General features: G+C 48.0%; 1 protein-coding gene across 16 annotated transcripts in view; it reads left to right on the plus strand.

Annotated features, from left to right (window-relative positions):
• Window positions 1-1,801: 1,801 nt before the first annotated feature.
• The window catches only part of ELAVL2 (ELAV like RNA binding protein 2), a 93,915-nt gene continuing 78,945 nt past the window's right edge, over window positions 1,802-16,771 (plus strand). For 4 of the 16 annotated variants that reach the window (XM_040541204.1, XM_040541211.1, XM_040541219.1 and 1 more), the window contains exons 1-2: window positions 3,682-3,838; window positions 9,595-9,710. The gene's annotated coding sequence lies outside the window, so the exon portion shown is untranslated. Of the gene's footprint in view, window positions 1,981-3,427; window positions 3,489-3,681; window positions 3,839-4,244; window positions 9,235-9,594; window positions 9,711-16,771 lie in introns of those variants that run through there. The other 12 variants (XM_040541200.1, XM_040541205.1, XM_040541222.1 and 9 more) reach the window with 9 other exon arrangements.

Here is a 16,771-nt window from a genome sequence, read left to right on the forward strand (position 1 = left end):
TGTTTGCTACACGGCGATGCCAGAACCTTCTGAATGTGCACCTCGCCTTTTCTGTCCCGGGAAAAGCAACCCACGTCCAGGAAGCCTTAGGGATCCTGGAAAGAAATTACGAGCAAGTGCAGTCAAGGGCGCGGAGTGTAAGGGATGAAGGGCAGGTCCCTGGGTGCCCCGCGGAGCTGTTTCCCTCTGTGCAGCAGGGATCTCTCTGCGAGCACAACTTCTGTGCGGGAGCCGTAGGAAGCACGTAACGAGCAAAAGGCAGATTTTTTCTCCTTCCTTCCTGTCTCCCTTCCATCCTCTTTCCTTTTTCCTCTCTTTCTTCCCTTCCCTTCTTTCCCTTCCCTGCCCCCACCCCTCCGTCCCTTCCACCCTGAAGGTTTGTTCCCACAAATCGCCCCCGAACAGGCAAATCGCAGGGAGCAGCCCCGGGACCGCGACGGAAACTTCGCGGGCGGGCGGGCGGAACGGCCCCGGGGGAAGGGGAACGGGAAGGGGACAGGGACAGAGACAGGGACAGGGACAGGGGATGGGGAAAGGGATGAGGGTAAGAATGAGGATAGGATAGGGATAGGGATAGGGATAGGGATAGGGATAGGGATAGGGATAGGGATAGGGATAGGGATAGGGATAGGGATAGGGATAGGGATAGGGATAGGGATGGGGATGCGGATGGGGATGCGGATGGGGATGGGGATGGGGGAAGGTGAAAGGGGGAAGAAAAAAGGGAAAAGGGAAGGGGAAGTGAAAAGGAATAGGGATAGGGATAGGGATAGGGATAGGGATAGGGATAGGGGAAAGGGAAAATGGGGGAAGGGAAAGAGGGGAAAATGGGGAAGAGAAAAGAAAAGGAAAAGGGAAAAAGGGAATGGGAAAGGAAAAGTGATAGGGATGGGGATACGGATAGGGATAGGGATAGGGATATGGATATAGATATGGGTAGCGATAGGGGTACGGATATGGATGGATATAGATAGGTGTATGGATACGGATACGGATAGGGACAGGGATACGGACACGGTCAGGGACAGGAGCATCTCCCTGTGCAGCCCCATGCGCGCACCCCTCTCCCCCCGCCCCTCCCCCCCGCGCCCCCTCCCCTCCTTAACGCAGCCCAACGCACCCCGCGCCCCCCCAACCCCCTCCGCCCACCGGAGTGGCGTGCCGCGCGGCCAATCGCGCTTCTCCCCTTCCCCGGGGGGCGGGCCTAGCCGGAGGGGCCAATGGCATTGGGCCGTGCGCCGGGCCGCGGCTTGAGGCGGGGGGGGGGGGTGTTGGAGCGGGAGCGCGCGCGCGGGTGCCCCCCCCCCCCGGTGCGCGCCGCCGTGCGCGGGCACGCGGCCGCACGCAGCCCGTGTCGGCGGCGGGCAGGGAGCCGGGCGGCGGGGCCGCTATAAATCCGCGGGGCGGGCACGGCTCGGCACGGCCCCCCGCCGCCCCGCCATGCAGCAGCGGAGCCCGGCCGGCAGCCGCTAGGAAGGGAGCGGCGGGCAGGGAGGGGGGAAGGAAGGAAGGAAGGAAAGAAGGAAGGAGCCCGGCTCCGCGGAGCGCCCTCGGCTCTTTGTTCCCGCAGCTCTCCATCCCTCCATCCCTCCCTCCCTCCCTCCATCCCTCCCCCTTCTTCTTCTTTTTTTTTTTTTTTTTGTGTTGTTCCGTCGGGTCGCGGAAGGAGGATAGTCCTGTCACTCGCGCTCCGTTTCAGTTCTCTACCCCCCTCCTTTTTTTTTTTTTTTTTTTTACATTTTTTTTTCCCAGTGTCGGACTGTTGGGGGAGGGAGGGAGAGGATTGTTTTGATTTTTTTTTCTCTCTCTCTCTCTCTTTTTTTTTTTTTTTCCTGCATCCTTTCAGAACTACCCGCAATTTATCTCTTGCGTGTTGTTCTCCAGAGAACCGCCTCTTTACTGGGAGAGCCGCACCGTTACTTTTTTTTTTTTTTCCTTTTTTTCTTTTTTTTTTTTTTTTTTAAAGCAGAGGAGAGGAAGGTAAGTTGTGGCTCCATTCTTTCCGTCACCCCGTGCATGCCGCGGGGACCCCCGAGGTGCGAGCCGCGCACCCCCCCACCCCTCCACGCCGCCCGCTCGCGGCGCCGAGCCGGGCTCCGCCGCGCACACGCGGGACGGGACCGCGCGGGGAGGTGTGCGCGCATCCCGGCTTCAAAACTTATACCACCCCCCCCCCCCCCCCCCCCCCCGTGCCCCCCGTCGGGCTCCGGTTACGGCCCCGCGCCGGGAGCATCCGAAGGGACGGACCCACGCGGCACGGGCGCCGGGAGGCGGATCGCTTTGAGGAGATAAATCTGCTTTTGGGGATTAGCCGGGATAAGGCACTCCCCACACACAGACAATCACACACCCCCCTCAGCCTAATTGCATTAGCCGCGGACCGGCGGACCGGGAGCGCGCAACGCCCGCGGGTGCGCAGGGAAAGCGGCGAGCCCTCGGAGGGGAGAAGGCGCCGACCGTCGGGGGGCAGAGGGGTGAATGGATGGGCGGATGGATGGACGGGGGGGGGGGGGGGTGCGGCGCCCCCCCAGCCGGTGGTGAGCCCGCTGCGGGCGGGGGGCGCGCCCCTTTGTTCGGCGGCGCTGCGCGCAGGCTGCAGGCGGGGCTGTGCGCGCATTTTGCGCGGCGGCGGAGCCCCCCCTCTCCCGTCCCTCGCCCTCCCGGGCCGGCGGGGATCCTTCTCCGATGAGCTCGGGGAAGTTTGCAGCCGGCGGAGCCTCCGGACGGGGCGTCCCGGCCTCGGGACCCCCCACCCCACCTCTCGCCCTCCGCTCCCCCGACGGCGTGGTGCGGGCAGGGGGAGGCGGCGGCGGGCAGGCGCTGTCCTTGCGGCTCCCGTGCGCTCCCGGTGGGGACCGGACCCGATCGCTACCATTGTTGTTTAATTTATGCCCGGCACGTCGCTCCGTGCTCACCTATTTCCCATATGAAAAGAATTAATAGGGGAGCTGCGCAGCCGGGACACGCGGATAGCGGGACGTGCTCCCCCGACGCGTTCGCAAGGACCGGCGGCGGAACCGGACTCCAAGACGCTTTCTGTTTAATTTCGGGGAGGGAATTTGGAGGACGGAAGGGGGGGGGACACACGGGGCGCAGCCGGGGCTGGGGCTTTCCCCGAGGGGGCGGGTGGCGGCGCTCGGTGGTCGCCTTTCCCCGGGACCTGCCGTCGGAGGCCGGCTGCGAACGGGCACGGCCGACCCCCCGGTGACCGCGCAGGTGCCCGATGTCCGTCCCCTACGGAGGTGGGGGGGACGTGGGGGACGTGCCCGAGGCTGGGCGGGGGTCTCCGACCGGTGACGGGGGCGCGGCCCCGTGGTTGCGGGGCTCCTTGAGTGGCCGCCGGCGGTGTCACTCAGGCGGGGGCGGGCGGTGGGCGCCTTTATCAGCCCGGCACCGCCCGCTTCTTTCTCCTTGCAGCCGGGTGGTTCCGGACGGGAGGGAGGGAGGGAGGGTGGGGGCGGCGGCACCGGCACCCCCAGAGCCAGCGGGTGAGGCGGGCGCCGCGCAGACCCCCTCCCAAAAAAGGACACCCCACGGGGGTCGTCGTCGGCAGCATCCGCGGCACCGGCCGTCGGGGAATTGGGGGGGGAGGGGTTGGGCGCGAAAGGAAATGGGGAGGGAGACCGTCGGGGAAGGGGGGTGGGTCGGTTTGGGGGAGGGAGGAGGGGCGGCGGGGGGGGGGGTGTCGAGGGGGCGGGTGGTCGCAGCGGGTGCTGCTGGAGGGGAAGGTAAAAGCGAGGAGCGTGCGGAGGCTTTTCATCCTGCCCTGTCGTCGTAGGTAACCTGTGTCTTTCCTGCAGTGTTGGATCGCTGCACTTGGCAACTTGCAAACTCCAAGGTATTTTGCAGCGTGGCGTCGAGAGCGGCGGACCGCTGCGGGCGGTGTCCGTCTGTCCGTCCGTCTCTCCCTCCTTCCCACCCACGCCTCCTCCTAGATGGGCTCCGTCGGGTTTTCTGCGACCCCGCAGGATTATTTTTTATTTCATTATTTTATTTCTTTTTTCTTTTTTTTTTTTTTTTAATTCCTTCTCTTCTCTCCCCCTCCTCCCCCCGCCTCCCACGTGGTGCTAATTGGCCGGGTTTGGCACTTGCTCCCCTGGCAAGGCATTGTGGAGCAACCCCCTTTGTCTCGCCCGCAGCATCTCACGGTGACTTTTCTCCCTTCCTCGGCACGGCCCTGACACTGAGCGCCGCTCCCATGCACCTAGGGCCGGGCGGGGAAGCACCCTTGGGTGCTGGGGGGGGGGCGCTCTGTGGGTCGCCCTGCCCTCCCCTGGGTGCTGCAGCACGCCTGTGTCGCCCCCAGAGTCCCTCGACGGGTGCCACCCGCGTTGGTGTACGGAGGGATAGCTGTGGGTGTAGAGCATTTGAGCAAGGGATGGAAAATTGATCTTATTTTTCTTGGTGTTGGGGGGAAAAGTGGTGGTCGTAGCTGGTGTGGTTGAGTCCAGAACGCTTTAAAAATGTGTTAAAACGCTCATAGGGCTTTGGGAGACAACTTTGGTGCTGTGATTTAGCAGCTGCATAGGACTTGAGTGTCTTCTTGTCTTACAAGTGACATTTGTTAAAGTAGCAGTACCAAATGAATTGAGTGTTTTGCAGCATGTATGTGGTCTTTTAAAGGTAAGAGGTTCCTGGCTTTCATACTGAAAAGTAGCCAGTTTGATGCCCTTTGACTTTATCTATCTCTGCCTTGATGGTGAATATTAAATTAAACTGGCAGAGTTGACAAAATACCCTAGTAAATGGGGTGGTGGACGGTGGGCTGTTAGCTAGAGTCTCAGTTCTGCATTTTTCCTTTTAACGCCGTGCATTCTGCATCTAGAAGTGATGTTCGTTCGGTTCTAGTCCTGCCTTCCTTCCCTCGCCTTTTGGAAATGCTGTACTGGGGATGGTGGCTTAAGCGTAGACTTTGAATGTGTCTTACAGTGCTCATAAGTCATTTTCTTTGCAAATACATAATTGGTACTCATACATACTGCTTTAAGAAGGGATGAGATTTAATTGGAAAAGAAGGGATGAGATTTAATTGGAAATGTAGATGTTTGGAGTCTTATATACAGTGATATATTGAGAGCATTTGTAACTACAGACACAAACAAATGACCTTGAAACCACTGAGGAATTTTACTGTACTTCCTAAGATCTGGCAAAGCGCAGCGTTAGTGCCACTTTGAAATGCCTTATGGCTGTACCTGAGCTAATGTTTTTTTTATGCAATAGATGTATTAATTTTGCGTGTTCTTATTCTAGTGGAGGGGTTTATCCTTTCTATATGCAGTAGAGACTAATTGCTTTAGTCTTAGCATCTGAAGCCTTTTCAACATGGTCATATTTGTGTAAATCTTTTTATTGGCTTAGTTATGCTAGTATGGAATTTCTGTGTGTAAATTTATTTTAACTTTCCCATAGTAAGGTGAACATAAATGGTCATTCATTTCCCTGGCTTTGTTTTAAACGCTGTTCTGCTGTGAGAGGTGTTGGTTCTTTCATTAGTGGTTTTATTGTTGTTACTCATACATTTATTGCCTCTTTACAAATCTTGCACTGCTGCTCTTGAGCTGAGGTATGCAGGTGTAGTGAGTTTAAATTGTTCTAAACAGCTGCTAACTTGATTTGGAGTATCTGCCCTTAAAAAAAAAAAAAAGACAAAAAAGCTTTTGGATTATTTCCCAGGTTTCTGGGTGGCTGTGTACAAACCATGCTAAAGCCCCAGACTCAATCCTATCAAAGCCTTTGTAAAGCTAAGCTAGACTTTTGGGAGGGACAGAGCTAAGCTATCTTTATTTAGGGACTAAGTAGGAAATAGATGACATGATCTAGCATTGTCTTTTTTTAAAAAGCCCAAGGAATACTTCAGCTTTTTATGTTCCTTAAAATAAGTCAATGCCATTGGAGAGGTGGACTTTGCAGGTAAAAATAGTACAAAGATGCAAGCACAAGCTCCTTCCCAGTAGCAGCGATGTTGAAACGTTGCTTTGATAGGTAAAACCCTTGCGGTCCTGCAGCGTAATGACTTTTGATTATATTTGTTGCCACTGAGGTTCTGCATAGCAATAAAACAGAATGCTACCTAATGGATAAATTCAATTTGTGATGAATATACATTTCAATCCTGCTTTAAAGCCATCTTTGCTTTTGCTCTAATGCTTTTCTAATAGATGCTGGTATCTACAGAGGGCAGTGAATGTTACCAGCTACTTCTAGGAGTTTAAAAGTGAGAGAACATTGCCTTTGTGCACAGAGCTTTCTTGTCCTGACAGTCTCCAAATCAATTGAAAAAATCACAATGCTATCCAGCAGGATTAGCTGACGGTGCTTTGGGTTTTGACGTCTGTAGTTCCAATTCTGAAGGAAGCAACTGCATGCTTTTTGATCTCGTCTGTGTAAATCTACCTAATTTCACTTACTCAGAAGGATTAGTTTGGAGAAGCTGCTATAACAGCGTTAGAATTCATAGCTTTTAGCTACTACAACCTGTGGGCCAGATCAAGATGTTTTGTTGTCTAATCCTTGTTGAAATTTACAAGTCATCCTGAGTTTCTGATGGCAAAATAACATGGAGAGGCAGGCATCTTGACTGATTACTGCTGAAGCTCGAGAAAGTACCAACACTGAGCAAGCTGCTTTCACCCAGTAGGCATTGCTGTTGATTTGTAGGGACCCCTAGCATCTAACATTTTGCCACTGAGCAACTATGTATTGTGCTAGACTTGACAGAGAGTTCAGTTAGAAAACAGCTAATTGCTGTTTTTCTCTGCATTTGGGAGTTCTTGCTGTTCAGCCTAGACTTTTTGACATGCAGCTTTGCAAAAAGTGTATCTTGGAAAGGTGACACTTGGTTTTAGTAGCCCGTGTTCTGTAGAGAGCGGTTCTTCAGTTGTAAAAACTGTGAAATAGTTACTAACTGTTAATTGCAGACATCTTAAGAAATGCATGGTTTTTTTGAACTTACTTTGAAATTCTAAAAGTGCATCAAGTTTTCAAGTAGCTAGTGTTCCAAATCTGATTTTGCTGGCAAAATATCTGGAGTTGTAGCAGCTGTAACTATATAAAAGCAGGAATTGTAATGGGAACATCTTTCTTCAATACATTTGAAAACGCAATTGGGAACAAGAGTAAGCTCTCCAGATGGAGTTCACAATGTGCCACACTGTTTTCTGTTCCGTTTGAGCCACTGTGCTTTGTGGTACTCCAGTAGTTAAGCAGCAGGGTTTTTTCACTTGCTTTGATAGTCATAGTAAGCCTGCACATATGCGGGTTGGGAAAAAACTGTAACTTCGTAATAGAAAGCCTGGAAGAGTACAAGGAGTTTGAGTGGCTTAGCAATGTTCTGCTGTTGTGAGTGCGCCAGCCTGGGGTCGGTGAGAATCGTTCTAGATGGTTCTGGGCTTCACTTCATAGAGTGTTTTCTGACACTGATTCTTCATTCCCTTGTTCAGTCCTGAGATTGCTGGTCAGCAGAAACTGCACAAACAGATGCTTAGACCAGATGAACCATTCAGATGTTGCAAGAAAGGCATATTGGTTTGCTGTTTTTAGGGGAAAAAAAAAAAACTAGGTACTACACTACAATTGCAGTAGATGACCAAATGACTCGAGCTAGAAAATAATATAGTGCTGAGGACAGTGGGCTCTCAGAGGGCTCCAGGAACTTTCTCTGATCTTCATCTGAGTGTGGAGTAGATCTAGATGAGGTTATGCACTGGATAGTTAGTCAATTGTTGGAACATAAAATACGTCAGTGCAATTTCTTAACTACTTAATACCCGAGTACTGGTGAAATAGCGCAACTTAAATGTTTGAATGCTTTATAAAACAGTCGAAATAAAGGTAGGAAAGGCTGTTCAACGTATTCACTGATGCATTTATCGAGCAGCCTTACTGTAGGTCTGTGCTAGCTACATTTGCTTTCAGACACCTCAGGATAAGTTTGTTTAACCAAATACTTACTCAGATTGATCTGAAGAAGATTTATGTATAGTTATGGAACGAAGCTGCATTTTTGTGACCAGACTACTTGCGTTCTTCAGTAGTTTTAATCTTAATGACAGCAATGAAATTAGTAGAATTTACTTTACAGTATAGATGAACAAAGTTAATATTTGCTTGAATTTCATGGAAATTTGTAGGTAAATGCCTCACTCTAACTTACAAGGGGTGAGAGGAGGAGATTCAGCTGTGGAAAGGGAAAAGTAATGCAGATGTGACTTTTCTGATGGTAGCAGTTGTTCACCTCTCTCATAATATTTTCAGTACTAGTCTTGCATATTTTTTTCAAAAGTAGAATTGTGCTCAGAAGGAATACTTGGAGTCTACTTTCCTGTGTGTTTTCTTCAGTTTCTTGTGTCGTGTTATATTGATTCACTGAAGATTTTTGCTGTATCAGGAGGAGGCAGGACAGAGGAAAGCTGTAATCTCTCTGCAACTTCCAGTGGGCTGAATTGCCAGGATGAGATAGTGGTACCAGTGAGTTTTGCAGATATTCAAGCTGTACCTGCATGCTGCTGAGCTTGAACATGTGAAAGAGGCCTCTTGCCTTGTCTTTAGCTTCAAGGTGAGCAGTGGATATAGTCTGTCATTAACATTTGTGGTATCTAAATTAAGTTTGCTGGGGAGAAAAAAGTGGTTTTGTGAGTCTTGAAGCAAAAGCTGTCATTTTGAGATGTAGACAGTCAACACAAAATGCACACAAGGTACAGAGGGCTGCAGGGTTTTGTTCCTACGTAACAACATGAGAAGCTCAGTAATGCCTTAACGTAGATAAAATCAGCTGTGGATTTCATGGTGATACCTGTCATAGCTTTTTGTTAATATTGGAGCTATGAATTGCGTTCAAGAAATAATTCTGTTTTAGGCTTCCTTTAGCAAAAATCTAAAGTCAGAAATGAAATACAGACAACCAGAAAAAGGACAAGGATTTGTCCATGTTTAAACTGGGCCTCGTGAATTTGGCATCTTTTATTCTGTGCTTGTCATGCCTCTCCACTTTCAGTACTGATGCAGAGCACTCCTTCACTTATCTGTGCTTAACCTTGGTATTTTGAGGGTATCTGAGAATGCTTCCTTGCGGTTAGTCTTCTCCCGTATGTGCTGCAGAAACATCTGTGCCTGGTCTAAAGCAGTGCAGAAGGCTGGATGCCTAAATGGCTTTCAACTGCTCATGGAAACAGTGGGGCAGGAACAGAGGCACTCGTTCAGCTGCAAGAAGTGTTTCCTGCAACACTGCTCCAGGTGACTCAGAGGTGCATGTAAGGGGGGAAGGAGGAGAAGGTCCCCTTGAACTCTGGTCTGGAAGGGGGGTCTCTGGTGGGGAAGCTGCCTCTGTGAGGGGGAGTAAGTACTGTGGCTGTCATGGTAGAAGAAAAGACTGTTAACAGGTATTTGTGCTTCTGAATGATTACTTTTTGCATATATGTGCATAGCAATTGCACTTAAATAGGGAATAAATGGGTAACGCCACTGCTAGTGGCATGTATGCCTTCACGATGTTCATTCTGCTTTTGTAATGGAGTCCTCATTTCTGTGCCGTCCATTTTGTTTGTCCTCCTGAAATGGCAAAAAACTAATGCTGAATTTTTATTCATCCATTAGCATTAAATTTCGTATGTACCGATCGGATTTCAACGCAGAGCAAGATCTTGGGGTTTACTTTCTCCTGTCTAGTATCCATCTCCGGTCTTGAACCAGCAAACGCTTACTAGGTAAAGGTAAGAGGCAAATGCTATTCCTTGCACATCACAGTTGATTTAGGAAAGGTGTTTAAATATTTTCCATATTAACATCCTAATACCAGCTATAATTGTAATTAAGGATATATTGTTTTTATTTCTAGTAGCATGCTTAGAAATCTTGTCAGACTTCCTACTGTGATTCTATCTACCCAACATGCATTAGAAGCTGTTTTTTGTTTTCAAAAGAGGGACAACTAAAGTCATAACTCTAAAACACCATATGCTTTTCATAACAAACTATGCGGGTACTGTATGCACTCAGTAGTAAAGAAGTGAGTTTATTAATAAATTCTGTTTCGATGTGTTTTGAGTTTAGTTGTATTCCAAAATAGAGTTCCTGACATAAAACTACTATTCCTAGTCTGGCCAGAGCACCCACCCATTCCAAAAGGGACTGGAAAATTGCTGACAAAGTGAACTGCATAAAGTGAGGAAGACTTCAGAAGCTGCTTTTGCATTCAGATAGTTAAACTGTGAAACTTGGCATAGCAATAGTACTTGCCTTGGACTGCATCCATGGTTGAGAAGTTGGTAGGCAAGATGAGAATTGCAGCCTCATTAACCAACTCAGTAGCTGAATTTTTTTCTGTAACAGTTGAGCAAACTGAAAGAAAATTAAATGGAGTCATGCTTGTCTTTTGATAAAGGCTATTTTTGTCAGGAAAGTGCTGCTTGTAGTGAAAATTCCTCTGAACCAGTACAATTTAATGATATAAAACTAGTCATCCTGGTAGAGACAAGGCTTTTTTGGATGCAGCTGTGATGGCCAAGGATATCTTCTGTGCTGATTTATAACCGAGCTTTTTTTCCCCACGTGGAAGGTTTCTTGCACAGCTAAATGTGTATGAAACAGTTGACTGCTTCCACATTTAAGAGGTATAACACAGACTATGCATACAAAGTCTCTGTGAAGGTTTTTTTGTTCAAAATGAGTAACATTAGGAGAAATGTAGATTCTGTTACTAACTGTTGGTCTTGATAACTTCAGAACTAAAAGAATAGATAGCACAGACAAAGTTTCTGTAGCAAAAGTACAAATTCATTTTCCTCTTTTGTAAATGTCATCTTTTATCTTTGCAAATAGCACGTAACCAGGTGCAGCAAGGGTTACCTGTATTGAACCATATTTGCATGTAGGGAAACAAGAGATGTCAATGTTCCTGAAGAAATGCTAAGTTGCGTCACCAGTCTTTGGTGTGTATTGCATGGAATGAGCAAATGCACCAAGCTTCCTGTTGAAAGTAACACATGAGAACAAAGTGCAATGAGTTGTGTAGGAACCTTTTCCTTTTTCTTGACTTGAATCTGAAACTACGTAGTTGATTTAACTTGCATTTCTACATATCAATCTTGCATAATCATGGTACATTCTGCCAGAGGGCACAAAATTAGGGACTTAATTTAATTGGCTATTTCTAGTGGCTGCTAGAATGTTCTACAGATTCTTTAGAAAGGGCAGGCTGGGGTGGCAAGGAGGTGTTGTTACCATTTCTGTCAATGACCAGCTGGAGCACATATAGCCCTACCAAGGGATGGATGAGGAGTTGACAGTTTATAGGTTAGGCTTTTAAAGAGGGAACAGGGTTAGAAGACGTAGTGGGGGGGGGGGGCGGTCTGCTACAGGCCTTCTGACCAGGTGAGTAGAAAAGGCCCTCTGCAGATGGATGGGAGCAGCCTCACATTTGCAGCCTTATGGGGGATTTCAGCCACCTGGATATCTGTTAGAGGGACGACACAGGAGGGCATAAGCAGTTCATGGAATGTGTTGATGATAATGACCTTCTCCAAGGAATAGAGAAGCCAATGAGGAGACTCACTGTGCTGGACCTCAGCCTTACCAACAAGGAGGGGTTTGATTGGGAATGTGGAGGTCAAAGGCAGTCTTGCCTGCAGTGACCATGAAGTGGATAAGTTCAAGATCCTTAGGGAAGCAGAGAGAGTGATAAACAAGCTCACGGCCGTGAACTTCAGGGAAGTAGGCTTTGGCCTTTTTGGGATCTGCTTGGTAGCATGCTGTAGGATAAGGTCCTGGAGGGAAGAGAAGCTAAGGTTCTTCTGTATTCAAGGATCACCTCCTCCAAGCTCAGGAGCAGTGCATCCCAGCAAAGAGGATGTAAAGCAAAAACTCCAGGAGGCCTGCATGGATATACAAAGAGTTCCTGGCCAAACTCGGACATAAAAGGAAATCTACAGAGGGTAGAAGCAAGGGCAGGTAACCTGGGAGGAATACAGACTCATTGGCAGAGCATCCAGAGATGACGTTAGGAAAGCTAAAGTGCAAATGGAATTGAATCTGTCCAGGGATGTCAAAGACAACAACGAAGTCTTTTATACAAAGTCTTTGATGTACCTATCAATGACAGAGGAAGACTAGGGAAAATGTGAGCTCATTGCAGAATGAAACAGGGGACTTGGTTACACAGGTCAGTGAAAAGGCTGAAGTACTGAATGCCTTCTTTGCCTCAGCTTTACAAGCAAGAACAGCCCTATGGAACTGCAGGTCTCAGACACCAGGGGAAAAATGGAGCCAGGAAAATGCAGCCATGGTGAGAGGATAAAGTCAGAATACTAAGCAAACTGAGCATAAATAAGTCCATAGGCTCTGATGAGATGCGCTCATGAGTCCTGAGGGAGCTAATAGTTGTTGTTGCAAGGGCACTCTCAGTAATCTTTCATTGATCATGGCAACTAGAAGTGCTTGAAGACTGGAGAAATGTAAATGTCTCCTTCAAGATGGGCAAGAAGGAGTACCTAGGTAATGACAGGTTGGTCAGCCTCACCTCAATCCCTGGGAATGTGATGGAACAGCTAATCCTGGAAAACATTTCTAAGCACGTGAAGGGCAAGAAGATCATCACCAGTAGCCAGCGTGGATTCACCAAGGGGAAGTCAAGTTTGGCCAACTTGTTTCTACAGTGTTCTACAATGAAATGACCAGTGTGATAGATGAGGGAAGAGCAATGGATGTTGCGTTCCTTGACTTCAGTAACTGGAGCACTGTTGCTGTGAGGAAAGGCTGAGAGCTTCTTGTGCCCTCGCTGGGGGTTGAACCTGGTGATCTCCAGAAGTGTCTTCCAATTTAACCATTCTGGGATTCTGCCATATCTCCTCATGACTTTGTCACCCAAGAAGGCTGGGTCGTATTCATTTGTGTACGTCTGAAAAATCTGGCTGTTAGACTATTAGGAACAGCTGTAGCCATGTAATTTCAATTACATTTTTAGTTCAAATTAAGATAACTGAGTAAATTCCCATCAAATTGCAGTATAGGTATGCAGGTCTTTTCTTTGAGCTACCTAAATGCATATAAACTGCATGATGTAGCTACCTGACACTACTAGGAAACCTTTGAACACTTCAAGTGTAGATGTACATGCTTGTAACATGTACATGGATGAAAGGGTTTCTTAATCCTAAATGGAAAAACACAAGTTGTATAACAGGATTAAATGGGAATAGGAGTTTGAAGTCACTGGAAAAAATAACAGTATTTGAAGTGTTGTAAATATAGGAAAGGTAAAGAGGCCTTTCATCTTGAGATGCAAGATGAGTAGCTTGAGCTATGTCTGTGACTGAAGTTTGAAAATCCTGTAAAGCTGATCTTGAGGTAACTGTTAAGACATGTCTGATTCCATCTACCTTGCAATACTGTTGAAAACTACAGAGACGGTGAGTTCTTGGCTTCATGGTGTGCCCTTCCTTCTGCTTTTTCTTTCCTGACTTCAGGAAGATCAGCTTACTCACCTAGTTAAACCTTTGGTCTGAATCAGTGACAGTCTACAAATAGCATCCTTGGGCATCCTTGGTGGCATCATTATGCTCAAATTAAACCTTGAAAACATTTGAGGGCTGTACCACTTGATGGTACCTCATACAGAGGTTCTGCATTGCTTTGGTTTGAAGATGGATTGGCAAATGTTGAAGAATTTTTTTTCTTAATCCCTCCTGGTAATTTTTTTTTACAGAGCTTAAATTTGGCCAGGAAATTTAACTTATTTTCCATACCATGAACCAAAAAAGTGCCAGGCCTCTAGGTACTGGGTCAAAAAGAGTTCCTTGAGGAGCCATTAGGTGGTTTCTCTGTGCCAGGCAACCCTAGCTGGTAATAGCCTTTCTTGCTGCTACTAGCTGTAACCTCAAGAATGGATGCCTTGTGTGTGGCCCAATGGTAGGTGGGAGAGAACTAAACATACAAAATGCCCCCCTGAGAGCAGAGGGACCTCTGTATTAAGCACGCTCTATAAATTGTGTATGAAGTGGACAGGTTGCTTCCTTAATCTTGTACGGAGATTTCTAAAAAGTTTTTTTCTTCCCTCCTGAAGCAAAACAAGCCCCCATACCTTTTCATCTGAAGCATGAAGGGTGAATTTTCTTTAGATGAAGTAGGATTCAGCTTGCCTTTTGATCAGCTGGTGTCAGCTCCCATGAAGACTGGGGAAGCTGCTGTCTTGCAAGGAGCTCGGGCCCACAGGACCTACCATGGTCAGCTGGTAGATGCTGTTGGTAGAGGTTCCATCAGGCCCGTCTGTGCAGCCTGTCTGACACCCTGGGGCTTCAGGAGGCAGGGAGAGGAAAGCCCCATGCTGGGGGCTGTGAATCTCATCTCCCCTGACAGAATGAAAGCAAATCAGCCTTTTTAGGTCTCAATGTCATGACTTTCAGGGAAGGAACTGAAGTAGCCTGAGAAAGAGCTTTATGCAGACTAAAACCGTGTGTCAGTGGAGGGCTTATCGTGGTGGTGGGCATTAGGTGGGGTGCGTCACCCCAGGAAACTACTGCTTTTGTAGCTCTGTTTTGGTTGAGCAGCTTTGTCTAAAGCCTGACACTTTCATCAGTTGATGTAGTTCTGTTGGACTCCCTGGATTTTGTAAGAAAAGCAGTGAACAAGAAAACTTTACGTAAGACTTTGAGGAGGGTTGCTTCCTCTTCTTCCATCTAGGAGCTTACTGTTTGGGTAATGCTGATCTATGTCTGGACTTTCCACGTGAGCTGACTGCCTTTCTTCACTGTGGTAACACAGTGTTGGGTCCTGATGGCAGACTTTGTGCAGCTGGGCCACAGGCTGAGCTGTGGGGGAGGAGGCTGGGACTGCCCCATGGTGGATGCAGCTGGTTCCAGCCAGATTCGTAGTGGCTTCACCGCAGGGCACAGCTGGGCCCATCAGTCTGGTCTGTGGTGTCTCTGAAAACATTTGAGTGGCGAAATGATGTGCTGGTGGAGAGGAGTGAGGAGAATAGTGAGAGAAATAGCTCTGCTCACAGAGGTTGGAGTGAGAGGAGCTGCTCAAGGCCTGGAGCAGACACTTTCCTGCAGCCTCTGGGGAAGCCACAGTGGAGCAGGCATTTCCTTGAGGTCTATGGAGAAGACTGTGCTGGAGCAGATATGTGTGTGGTAACCGATGGAGGACCATGCTGGAGCAGATATACATGCTGTAGCCTGTGGAGGACCTCATGCTGGAGCAGGTGGATGTTTCCTGAAGGAGTTGCAGCACATGGAGAGCTCATGCTGGAGCACAAGAAACATGTGATGGAGAAGTGACTAATTACCATCCTACTTGTCCCATGGTGGGGGAAACTAGGAATATAGTGAAGTTGAGCCTGGAAGATGTGGGTAGGGTGAGAGGAAGCTATTGTTTTATTTTTTTTGTTGTTGTTGTCGTCGTTTAACCTGGCTGGCAGCTAAGCACTACATAGCCATTTGCTCACCCTTCCCCCTCCCTCTCTGGGATGGGGGATAGAATTATAAAGAAATGAAAGCCTGTGGGTTGAGATAAAGACAGTTTATTAGGACAGAAAAGAAAGGAAAATGATAATAGTACTCCTAATAATAATGTGTACAAACGAGGGATGCACAATGCAATTGCTCACCACGTGCTGACTGATGCCCAGCCTATCCCTGAACAGCTGGCCCCCCCACCCCGGCAAGCCACCACACTTTAATTGCTCAGCATGCTGTCAGATGGTATGGAATACCCCTTTGGCTAGTTTGGGTCAGCTGTCCTGGGCCCATCCCCTCCCAGCTCCTGCTGCACCCCCAGCCTGCCCGCTGGCAGGACAGAGCGAGAAGCTGAAAAGTCCTTGGCTTGGTGTAAGCACTGCTCTGCAACAATTTAAAACATCAGTGTTACCAACATTATTCTCATCCAAAATCCCAAACACAGAACCATACCAGCTAGTAGGAGGAAAACTAACCATATCCTAGCTGAAACCCAGACATTTTTTACTAATTAAATCTATTTTAATTGACAGTACATTAATTTTCCTCAATTCAAGGAACTTAGCTTCCAAATTCAGTTCTGTTTGCCTGTGAGGTGTGGCTTCTCCAAACTGTCTCGTGGTTAACAAGGAGTAACCAGGCTTTAAAGTGACCCATGGATGCGCATCCAGGGAGTTACTAGTGAAAGCCTTTATTTTCTTCTGTACTCTAGTTTATGCTTGCAGGAAGGGATATTTGCTGTTTAACTATTGTAGGTCCCGAGACAGGATATCTGCTTGATGCTGTGTGAGTACCTGACCTGATAACAGATTTGTCTTCATTCATACTGGCATTTAAAGCTTTTAAATGGCAGTAGAACAGATATTCCTGACAGCCACAGATCCTGTCCTTCCCAAGAGGGAGTAAGATGTTGGAGACTTGCTATATTTTTAGAAGGGAATAGTTCCAAGGCATATGACTTACTCCATTCTTTTATTTGTTTAAACAAAGAAATCAGTTGTCAAAGTTGGTTCTATTAACAAGTTGCCTAGACCACAGACAATTACTGTGGTTTGTGTTCACTATCACAATTAAAGATCTGCAGTCATCCGTCCCCCAGACTGACAGACCTTTAAATGGTCTCTCTCTGGTAGGTCTTTGTCCCTTTTTTTGAGCATGTGAAAGGTGTAAGAGATTGGTGTGGGGGTTAGGGTGGTGAACTCAGCTGCATATTAGTTGCAACTTCATTTTGCAAGTCAGAGAGGAGAAGTTGCTGTCTAATACTTGACAGATCAGGGAGGGCTCCTTGTGACTGAAGCAAGCAAGTCTTTTTCTTAAAAGAT

This window comes from Cygnus olor, chromosome Z (genome assembly GCF_009769625.2).
Source record: "Cygnus olor isolate bCygOlo1 chromosome Z, bCygOlo1.pri.v2, whole genome shotgun sequence".
NCBI classification, from domain to species: Eukaryota; Metazoa; Chordata; class Aves; order Anseriformes; family Anatidae; genus Cygnus; species Cygnus olor.